This window comes from Rana temporaria, chromosome 1 (assembly GCF_905171775.1).
Source record: "Rana temporaria chromosome 1, aRanTem1.1, whole genome shotgun sequence".
In the NCBI taxonomy this organism is placed as follows: Eukaryota; Metazoa; Chordata; class Amphibia; order Anura; family Ranidae; genus Rana; species Rana temporaria.
This window is the reverse complement of record NC_053489.1, coordinates 676,430,270-676,439,952: the sequence shown is the minus strand read 5'-3', so window position 1 is coordinate 676,439,952 and position 9,683 is coordinate 676,430,270. Positions and strand designations below refer to the sequence as shown.

Below are 9,683 nucleotides of genomic sequence, written 5' to 3'. Positions count from 1 at the left end.
GGCGTTTTACATTGTTTTCAATGGGAAACAAAAAACGCTCAAATAAGAAAAGGTTTAAGGGCGTTGGAGAACTTCAGCTGTTCAGAATGAGGCAATTAAGGCCTCTATAAGTAATCCAGAGGATTACCACTGATTTGCTGCATCCTGAGGCTTTGTGACTAAGGAGAGCAGTAGCTGAAAGTCTTCTGAGGAGGTGATTGATTTTTCTGTGTGATAAAAACTCAAAAAAGGGTCCGGAACTTTTTTTTGGCTACAGGCGATGGGCGTCAGGCGCATCAGCGTTCAGATGTGAACCATCCCCATAGACTTTCATGTATTTTGGTCCCTCTGGCGTTTGTGAGCGTCGCGCTACAGGCGACAAAACGCCTAGGTGCGAATGGGCTCTTAGGGTCCAGTGTAGGTTTTGGTTTGCTGATCCAATTATCATATCGTAGTCCAAAATATTATCCTGTAATTACATAAATTGAAATGAACATAGAATATAATGTTATGAGCAGTCCTCAAATAACATCGTCAAGGTAACATTACAAAATTAAATTTTTTTTTTTACATTTTTACCCAAAATGCTTTGTATTTTTTTTTTCCTCCCACATTGCAGTCATCATATAACTGTCTATCATTTTGATCTTTTTATGTCTTTCTTCCTTGTGGCTCTCTGATAAAATCCTCAGATAGGCATTTATTATCTGAAATACAACATTGTTACTCAATGTGAATCAGAACATTAAATTAAAATAGAACACTTTTCTATATTTTTTTTATTTAAAGTTATTGGAATCATAAACTTATATGTTGCATTATACTGAAACAAAATACCCAATATTACAATTACAGTCTTATTAAATATAATAATGCTGTAATTGCAATATTGGGTATTACAAGGATAACAAGCCTGATTTAATTTTACTGCTGCAGATTATTTATATATATATATTGACAGGAAGTCAGGTAAATCTGTGGGTGTTGTCATAGACAGGAGATACATTTCTGCCTTGTTTAGACAATACACCAATTGTTATTAGGCGTCAGCTGCAGAAGTAGCCAGAAAAGGTTTAAGGGCGTTGGAGAACTTCAGCTGTTCAGAATGAGGCAATTAAGGCCTCTATAAGTAATCCAGAGGATTACCACTAATTTGCTGCATCCTGAGGCTTTGTGACTAAGGAGAGCAGTAGCTGAAAGTCTTCTGAGGAGGTGAGGAGAGGATTGAATTTTCTGTGTGATAAAAACTCAAAAGACTATTGTTTTTCTGCTGTATGACCAGCAGTGTCTGCCCAGCACTAGGCTGTGCCAGACTCCATAGATAGGTTCCTGTGTGGCGAAGGTAGACGCCCCAAGTGGCCAGGGTTTATTTTAGGTTTGATTTTGTTTATGCTGTTTGGATGCTTGCACTTGTTTCCAGCAAGATGACAGAATAAACCAAATTCAGTGTGTAGTGAACCCATCCAGCTAACCCCTTACACTATATATATATAATTTAAATGCTTGTTATATTCACCGAAGAACCTAAGGAGTTAATCATGCGGCTTGTGTAGAAAGTCTTATTGACCCTGTATTCTCTGTTTCTCTCCTTCTTCCACAATCACCAATACATCTGCTGATAGAACAGAGACCTGGAGACGCATTGCCAATTTGGTATGTATTGCTTTATTTATTGTGGATTTTTTTGGAGGGGTGTGGTGCATGTGATCATCACAGCAGGGGTGTATTTAGGTTTTGTGCTGCCCTAGGCCTGACTAACTCGTGCACCCCCTAATTTAAATATGACCCACCCCTTCCTGTCAAGGTCACACCCCTTGCTGTTTAAGACCCACCCTGAAATTTTCAAGTGGGGACACTAGTTCTGATGGCCTGGTGGGATGGATTCCCTTAATTTGCATAGATTTCTTCTCACTTCCTGTTTGGCTATGGGACAGGAAGTTAAGGGAAATCTCTGCAATGCGACAGGGATGGTAAAAAAATTGAAGCGACGCCTCCCCCCCCCCCCCCGACAGTTGCAGAATGCCAACCGCCCACATACTGGAAGCAGTGCGGCCGATTTATGGGGGCGCTAAACTAATTTGCCTAACAGTGTAGCACAAGCCGTCTGGGACACTGTCCGTGCTGCCCCCCCTGCGAAGTGCTGCCCTGGGCCTTGTTGGCCTAGGCCAGGATACAGCATTGCATCACAGGGCCAATCGACACTGTAGTTGGTGGTCCAGCAGCCTCATTGGACATTTAGAGGACAATGAAAATTACTCCTACAAGCTTTGAACCAGGCACTGACAGAAGTCAACAGGCTGCCATATCCTGCAGACGAGAAAAGATATTCAAATGTTTATATTTCATGTCATAATTGCATATTTAATGTTATGTGTAATGCTTGAGACTAGATTTAGTGAATGCAGGTTTCTGGGTTTATTCATACTTTAATATTGTTATACAATAGTTCAAGTTCATACATTATCTCACTTTATAGTTCCATTCCCGGCTTCAATCTATGTAGGTCCGTGCTGAATAGCTTATACGGGCCAACTTTGGAAAGAATGATGTGGGCATTCTCACTATCCCATGCTTTTTGTATATCTGATGGATTTTAAAAATCATTTTGCATTGTTAGAAATCGATATCTCCGTGTGTGTGTGTGTGTGTGTGTGTGCGTGTATGTATATATTGTGACAGGAAGTCAGGTAAATCTGTGGGTGTTGTCACAGACGGAAGATACATTTCTGCCTTGTTTAGATAATACACCAATTGTTATTAGGCATCAGCTGCGAGAAGAAGCCAGAAATGGTTTAAGGGCGTTGGAGAACTTCAGCTGTTCAGAATGAGGCAATTAAGGCCTCTATAAGTAGTCCAGAGGATTACCACTGATTTGCTGCATCCTGAGGCTTTGTGAGTAAGGAGAGCAGTAGCTGAAAGTCTTCTGAGGAGGTGAGGAGAGGATTGATTTTTCTGTGTGATAAAAAAAATCAAAAAGAGACTATTGTTTTTCTGCTGTATGACCAGCAGTGTCTGCCCAGCACTAGGCTGTGCCAGACTCCATAGATAGGTTCCTGTGTGGAAGGTAGATGCCCAAAGTGGCCAGGGTTTCTTTTATGTTTGATTATGTTTATGCTGTTTCGATGCTTGCACTTCTAGCAAGCCGGAAGAATAAACCAAAAGCTTGTTTTCAACCGTCTTCGACTGTCTGTATAAATTCAGTGTGTAGTGAACCCATCCAGGGGGTCACACACCCCGCTACCGAGCTAACCCCTTAATATATATATATATATATATATATATGTGTGTGTATGTGTGTGTGTGTATATATGTGTATATATATATATATATATATATATATATATGTACATTTTAATTGTATATTTATCTTAAACTATTTGTGTGGTGGAACATTTGCATGTAGGATTTGATACTTTTTTGTCTACAAATAGTGATGACAATGTTTCATTCAGATTTGCTTCAATGGTCTGATCTGATGACATTGTAATTGAAGTCTCCATGTGATCATTGTCAGTGTTGTATACACCTATAGACAGGAATTCTTTAACATTGGATGTCTTTTGCTTCTCAATTATGATCTCTTTGTTGGCTTCAGTGCTAACCTTACATTTTTTGACATGATCGGTGTGAACTTTTTTAACGGTTCCTTTTTTTTGTTAAAACTGTCGCAATTTTGCCAGACAAATCCACCACTGGAAAAGGATCCTCATCTTCATGTTTTTAATTTATCCCTTTTCCTTTGTCTACTTTTTATGTTCGCAATTAAGACATTGTCCTCTTTCGCTAAAGATTCTAAGGGATCAATTTTCCTTTTTAGTCTCTGATTTTATTTAAATACCGTATTTATTGGGGTATAGCGTGCTCCCGCGTATAGCACGCACCCCTAAAGTTGGCCAGAAATTCCTGTGGAAAAAAGGATTTTGTACTTACAGTTTTGGTGTCTTGCGCGGCGGCCTCGTCGGGTCCGTCTGCGGCTTCGGGTGTCCTCTTCGTCAGGTCCGGCGTCCTTCTGCGTCCTCCTCGCTCGTTTCCCGCGCCGAGTTTGAATACTGCGTCGGCATATACCTAGTACACTCGGGCAGGCTCGGCTACTGTCACGCTCGCGTCCTGTACGTCCAGGATGTGAGCGCGGGAGAAGCCGAGACTGGCCGACAATACACAAGTGTACTGCGCGCGGTATACGCCGATAAATACGGTAGATTTTTCAAAGTTTTTTGTGAACAATCTCTGTTATTTTATTTTTCAATTGTATGCCGTCATGTATGTCCTCTGTTTCCAGCATGCCCTCGATGTCATACTTTTCAAACTAAGAGAAAAATAACAACATATACAGTGTGTGTGTGTGTATGTGTGTGTATATATATATATATATATATATATATATATATATATATACACAGTGCCTTGCGAAAGTATTCGGCCCCCTTGAACTTTGCGACCTTTTGCCACATTTCAGGCTTCAAACATAAAGATATAAAACTGTAATTTTTTTTTAAGAATCAACAAGTGGGACACAATCATGAAGTGGAACAAAATTTATTGGATATTTTTTAACAAATAAAAAACTGAAAAATTGGGCGTGCAAAATTATTCAGCCCCCTTAAGTTAATACTTTGTAGCGCCACCTCTTGCTGCGATTACAGCTGTAAGTCGCTTGGGGTAGGTCTCTATCAGTTTTGCACATCGAGAGACTGAAATTTTTGCCCATTCCTCCTTGCAAAACCGCTGGAGCTCAGTGAGGTTGGATGGAGAGCGTTTGTGAACAGCAGTTTTCAGTTCTTTCCACAGATTCTCGATTGGATTCAGGTCTGGACTTTGATTTGGCCATTCCAACACCTGGATATGTTTATTTGTGAACCATGAGCCTGCAGGCCCCACCTACTCCACCCAGAAAAATTCCCAGATACAATAATTAATAAAAAAACACAAAACATTTCTTAACTGGCAAAAACTTGGCGTGACACCTTTATTGGTTTTTCAAAAAAAATAATAATAATGATAATAAGAAGAAAAATCCATAAACTTTATTCACATCAAAACTTCAATCATTCATCAATAACATATATTACTATTTGCTCAGTTTTTAGAACTCGAGCAGTAGAATGATTTCCAATATAATAAAGTCCCCCCTGGATCCAGGGTGACCCACCACACAAAGGTGATTGCGACTGGGGGGGGAGGGAGTTCAAGCTTGATCTGCTGCCACAGCAAAGAGGAAGAGCCCCACACCTGCATCCCCTTAAATAGACAATTACCCTGCTTCCAGAGAATTCCCTGGAACCCTATTGGCTCCTCCAGCAGCGCTCTTCCTTGCTTAAATAAAACAGCTGCTACTAATTTTAACCCTTACCAGCTAATACCTGACCCTTAAACCAAAAGGGGGCCGCAGTCACAAGAAAGTGGCCCCATATTGTGACCCCTTTTTCATGAGCCTGTAGGCCCCACTTACCCCACCCAGAAAAATTCCCAGATACAATAATTAATTAAAAACACAAAACATTTCTTAACTGGCAAAAACTTGGCCGCGACACCTTTTTTATTGGTTTTTCAAAATTAATTATAAATCAATAATAATAATAATCCATAAACTTTATTCACATCAAAACTTCAATTAATCATCAATAACATATTACTACCTGCTCAGTTTTTAGAACTCGAGCAGTAGAATGATTTCCAATATAATAAAGTCCCCTTTTTTGTTTTGGGTACATTACCTGATAATAAAAATATCAAAAATTATTATTTGTCAGAAAACATTAATTCTTTGACTGATCTCTTTATATTAAGCAAATGTCAAGCCATCTCTTGTGAATGCATTAAAATATTCAATTTTTATGTGTCACATATCTTTACTGTAAAGCCAATTTTTTTTTAAATAGATTGTAAACATTTTTTTTTTGTATAAAAAAAAAAAGAAATGTCATACTTACCTAACGGCTCTGTGCAAGTTATTGTCACATGGCCGGATCCTACTCTTGTGCCCGCCAGCAGCGCTCCTGGCTCCTCTTGTTCGTTAAGAGGCCCTTGGAGAGCCATTTTCCGTGGGGGCACTCATGCAGGCGACCTCCTGATTCCTGCTGCTGCGACCATTGACATAGACGGCAGAACTCGGCTCCGCCCCATATGTCTGTATTGATGTTTTGTTATTTTGGATCAGACACTTTTCTTTTTTACCAACAATGACAACCAACAGTCTAATTTTACATTAACATTAATGCGTCTGTGGTAGTCTCTTTTGAATTCATACTTCTTTGTTAGTATGTATTACATCACAGTTTTTTTGCTGATTATTGAAAAAAAAAATATATATATAAGGAATAAGAAGTTCATCATAGTTGGTGTAAAAACTGTTTATATTTTGCACGAAATTAACAAGTACACTCACAATTAGGGTCCAGTGTAGGTTTTGGTTTGCTGATCCAATTATCATATCGTCCAAATTTTTATCCTGTAATTACATAAATTGAAATTAACATAGAATATAATGTTATGAGCAGTCCTTAAATAACATCTTCAAGGTAACATTACCAAATTAAATATTTTTTTTTCCATTTTTACCCGAAATGCTTTGTATTTTTTTCCTTCCCACATTGCAGTCATCATAGAACTGTCTATCATTTTGATCTTTTTATGTCTTTCTTCCTTGTGGCTCTCTGATAAAATCCTCAGATAGGCATTTATTATCTGAAATACAACATTGTTACTCAATGTGAATCAGAACATTAAATTAAAATAGAACACTTTTCTATATTTTTTTTGATTTAAAGTTATTAGAATCATAAACTTATATGTTGCATTATACTGAAACAAAATACCCAATATTGCAATTACAGTCTTATTAAATATAATAATGCTGTAATTGCAATATTGGGTATTACAAGGATAACAAGCCTGATTTAATTTTACTGCTGCAGATATATAGTGTGTGTGTATATATATATATATATAATGTGTGTGTGTGTGTGTGTGTGTATATATATATATATATATATATAAACAGGAAGTCGGGTAAATCTGTGGGTGTTGTCATAGACGGGAGATACATTTCTGCCTTGTTTAGACAATACACCAATTGTTATTAGGCGTCAGCTGCAGAAGCAGCCAGGAAAGGTTTATTTAAGGGCGTTGGAGAACTCCAGCTGTTCAGAATGAGGCAATTATGGCCTCTATAAGTAATCCAGAGGATTACCACTGATTTGCTGCATCCTGAGGCTTTGTGACTAAGGAGAGCAGTAGCTGAAAGTCTTCTGAGGAGGTGAGGTGGTGACTGATTTTCTGTGTGATAAAAACTCAAAAGACTATTGTTTTTCTGCTATATGACCAGCAGTGTCTACCCAGCACTAGGCTGTGCCGGACTCCCTAGATAGGTTCCTGTGTGGTGAAGGTAGACACCCCAAGTGGCCAGGGTTTATTTTATGTTTGATTTTGTTTATGCTGTTTGGATTCTTGCACTTGTTTCCAGCTAGATGGAAGAATAAACCAAATTCAGTGTGTAGTGAACCCATCCAGAGGGGTCACTTGCCACGCTACCGAGCTAACCCTATATATGTATATATATATATATATATATATATATATATATATATATATATATATATATATATATATATATATATATATATATATATATTTTATTTATATATATATATATATTATATATATATATATATATATATATATATATATATATATATATATATATTTTTTTTTTAAATGCTTGTTATATTCACTGAAGAACCTAAGGAGTTAATCATGCGGCTTGTGTAAAAAGTCTTATTGATCCTGTATTCTCTTTTTTTCCCATTCTTCCACAATCACCAATCCATCTGCTGATAGAACAGCGACTTGGAGAGGCATTGCCAATTTGGTATGTATTGCTTAATTTATTGCAATTTTTTTTGGAGGGTTGTGGTGCATGTGATCATCACAGTGCCAATCGACACTGTAGTTGGTGGTCCAGCAGCCTTATTGGACATTTAGCGGACAATGGAAAGTACTCCTACAAGCTTTGAACCAGGCACTGACAGAAGTCAACAGGCTGCCATATCCTGCAGACAAGAAAAGATATTCAAATGTTTATATTTAATGTCATAATTGCATATTTAATGTTATGTGTAATGCTTGAGACTAGATTTAGTCAATGCAGATTTCTGGGTTTATTCATAATTTAATATTGTTATACTATAGTTCAAGTTCATACATTACCTCACTTTCTAGTTCCATTCCCGGCTTCAATCTATTTAGGTCCGTGCTGAACAGCTTATACGGGCCAACTTTGGAAAGAATGATGTGGGCATTCTCACTATCAAATGCTCTTTGTATATCTGATGGATTTTAAAAATCATTTTGCATTGTTGGAAATCTATATCTGTGTGTGTGTGTGTGTGTGTGTGTATATATATATATATATATATATATATATATATATATATATATATATATAGTTAGTGACAGGAAGTCGGGTAAATCTGTGGGTGTTGTCACAGACGGGAGATACATTTCTGCCTTGTTTAGATAATACACCAATTGTTATTAAGCATCAGCTGCGAGAAGTAGCCAGAAAAGGTTTAAGGGCGTTGGAAGACTTCAGCTGTTCAGAATGAGGCAATTAAGGCCTCTATAAGTAATCCAGAGGATTACCACTGATTTGCTGCATCCTGAGGCTTTGTGAGTAAGGAGAGAAGTAGCTGAAAGTCTTCTGAGGAGGTGAGGAGAGGATTGATTTTTCTGTGTGATAAAAAATCAAAAAGAGACTATTGTTTTTCTGCTGTATGACCAGCAGTGTCTGCCCAGCACTAGGCTGTGCCAGACTCCATAGATAGGTTCCTGTGTGGAAGGTAGATGCCCAAAGTGGCCAGGGTTTATTTTATGTTTGATTTTGTTTATGCTGTTTCGATGCTTGCACTTGTTTCCAGCAAGATGGAAGAATAAACCAAAATCTTTGTTTTCAACCGTCTTCGACTGCCTGTCTGTATAGATTCAGTGTGTAGTGAACCCATCCAAGGGGTCACACACTCCGCTACCGAGCTAACCCCTTACTATATATATATATATATATGTATGTACATTTTAATTGTATATTTACCTTGAACTATTGGTGTGGAACATTTGCATGTAGGATTTGATACTTTGTTGTCTAAAAAAAGTGATGACAATGTTTCATTCAGATTTGTTTCAATGGTCTGATCTGATGACATTGTAATTGAAGTCTCCATGTGATCATTGTCAGTGTTGTATACACCTGCAGACAGGAATTCTTCAACATTGGATGTCTTTTGCTTCTCAATTATGATCTCTTTGTTGGCTTCAGTGCTAACCTTAAATTTTTTGACATGATCGGTGTGAACTTTTTTTTAACAGTTCCTTTTTTTTGTTAAAACTGTGGCAATTTTGCCAGACAAATCCAACCACTGGAAAAGGACCCTCATCTTCGTGTTTTTAATTTATCCCCTTTCCTTTGTCTACTTTTTATGTTCGCAATTAAGACATTGTCCTCTTTCGCTAAAGATTCTTCTGGATCAATTTTCCTTTTTAGTCTCTGATTTTATTTAAATACCGTATTTATTGGGGTATAGCGCGCTCCCGCGTATAGCGCGCACCCCTAAAGTTGGCCAGAAATTCCTGTGGAAAAAAGGATTTTGTACCTACAGTTTTGGTGTCTTGCGCGGCGTCCATCGGCGGCCTCGTCGGGTCCGTCTGCGGCT

At 37.9% G+C, this 9,683-nt stretch overlaps 1 long non-coding RNA gene across 1 annotated transcript; it reads right to left on the bottom strand.

The window, feature by feature from the left end:
• Window positions 1-384: 384 nt before the first annotated feature.
• Window positions 385-8,266, bottom strand: LOC120925076. Its single transcript, XR_005746542.1, has 3 exons — window positions 8,185-8,266; window positions 6,538-6,663; window positions 385-448 (listed from the first exon to the last, which is right to left on the bottom strand). It is a non-coding gene; the product is annotated as an uncharacterized LOC120925076 (long non-coding RNA).
• Between the last annotated feature and the right edge of the window lie 1,417 nt (window positions 8,267-9,683).